This window comes from Schistocerca piceifrons, chromosome 2 (assembly GCF_021461385.2).
Source record: "Schistocerca piceifrons isolate TAMUIC-IGC-003096 chromosome 2, iqSchPice1.1, whole genome shotgun sequence".
NCBI lineage: Eukaryota > Metazoa > Arthropoda > Insecta > Orthoptera > Acrididae > Schistocerca > Schistocerca piceifrons.
The window spans coordinates 193,376,875-193,378,901 of record NC_060139.1 but is presented as its reverse complement, the minus strand read 5'-3'; the positions used below and the strand labels follow the sequence as shown (position 1 = coordinate 193,378,901).

At 37.6% G+C, this 2,027-nt stretch overlaps 1 non-coding gene across 1 annotated transcript; it reads left to right on the top strand.

The window, feature by feature from the left end:
- Positions 1 to 840: 840 nt before the first annotated feature.
- Positions 841 to 913, top strand: Trnam-cau. Its single transcript has one exon. It is a non-coding gene; the product is annotated as a tRNA-Met (tRNA).
- Positions 914 to 2,027: the final 1,114 nt, after the last annotated feature.

The window sequence follows — 2,027 nt, the reverse complement described above, 5'->3', positions numbered from 1 at the left end:
ATATCCGGGAGAACATTTGTTTCAAGTAACAATACGTGTAAACTGTATCTGCTGCGTATTTTACTGAATACATGAAAATGACTTGTCTGTGGAAATTCTGGGATGTGTTCAATGTGTGATGAGTAATACTGATGCTGTTTGATAAAGATACATAGAAAAACTGACGCATCTGGCTGTTACACAGATACCGATCTGAGCACACTGTGACTAATGTCCTCATAAGTAAACATTGTATACGATTTCTCGAATACAGGCTAAATCTGAGTTGCAATCGAAATTCTGTGATGGTCATCAGTACTACACCCTTGTTTAAATTCCTGTTAAGTCGTTGACGCATAGACTTAATGCAGTTTGAGATGAAATTAACGAGCTACTCTCAGAATGCTCGACACAGAAGATTATGATTTGAAAATGCTGTTAGCAATGACTAACTGCATTGCGACTTGCAGTAACACGAAACGCTGATACCGTGTTCCGATACTGTAGTGACGCAAGTAAGGATCGGTGTAAGCGTCATTTGCATTAGTTAGGGTCGTCGGATCTCACTTTTTCACACACACATACACGCCCGTATGAGCACTGACAATACTAATAACAATAATTTCATGAGGAAACAGCATGTAACAAATGTACTTTTTAACGATATGGCTTCACAATGTTGAAATACTGTTTACGGTATTATCAACAAAAGTGATGAGTTAAATCTACAAGCGTCTTTCTTCAGTACATACTTCAGGCTATAACATCTTTATTATTATGTAACCAATACAGCATGAAACTAATGCATTCATGATAGAAATATTGCATTGAAGTACCATACATGCGCCAAGTACGCACCGAGCCTCGGTAGCGCAGTAGGCAGCGCGTAAGTCTCATAATCTTAAGGTCGTGAGTTCGATCCTCACCCGGGGCATATATTTTTACCTATCGTAAAAGTATGGTACATGATTAACAGATACAAACACAGTTAAATTTCTCTACTTGTAAAATTTTCATAACAAATAAAACGGTTTTACACTTTCTCTAGCGATTTTCTCAAGTAAGTGGGATTAAGAACGACAGTTCCATTACAAGTCCGATGATAACCCATGCAGAAAATTATTTCGGAAAATTTTTCACTCTCAAAACTACGTTGCATTGAGTTCAGTGTTTTCTGTGATTTCGTGAATAATATCCAAGTGCAAGCACTGCTGTTGAGTATTCTCTCCTTTCATTATAAAATAGTTCTCAATAATTTAACTGTGATTTTACGAGGGGATAATTAGAACACAACGAAATGACGACATTGCGATTACTACTGGCGATTAATCAACAAATTGCACTACTGTTTGGAAACAAATCAGTTGTTGGCATTAACTCATCGTCAACATACACGACTATTTAAATATGAATATTGACTGTTGTTTTCAGAAACATCAAACGCATTGACAGTTTCTCAATAGCGTCATTATAATAACCATATTAGTGTTCCGAAAATACGTAACTGATGCAGAGAAAAGTAAACCAATCAATAGTGTGACTAGAATCTGATGCATGAATTGAAAGGAAACTGAAATGAAGCACCTCACAGTCACGCCAGGAAACACTACCAGTGAGGTTTCTATAATCGCTGACCACTGTGTGAGAAATATCATGGAATTGCCTGGCGTACTTCAGTGTTGTAGCCGCTGAAATCCAAAATCGTAATTATCAAGTGTGAATTTCACTTATGCTACAGAGGACATTGCCACAGGCTGCTTCAGAGACGTTTACGCAACACATACATGTCTCATTAAACCATGTAAATGCCCCTGATGATGGAGACTTAAACCTGTGATTTTCGTCATCATTGTTGAAGCCTGTCTGAGAATGTGCTTCTGCATATCTGTTCTCGGAGATAAGGACATATATCCAGTTTTTTTTAACGAGTTCGCACCACATCGTATTATACAAACGCATAAAGCACCATTTCCAGTTACTGCAAATGACAGAGGTAGATCTTTGGAAAATGAAGCAATGTCCGTTTTCGTTTGAGGTAAAGAACACCA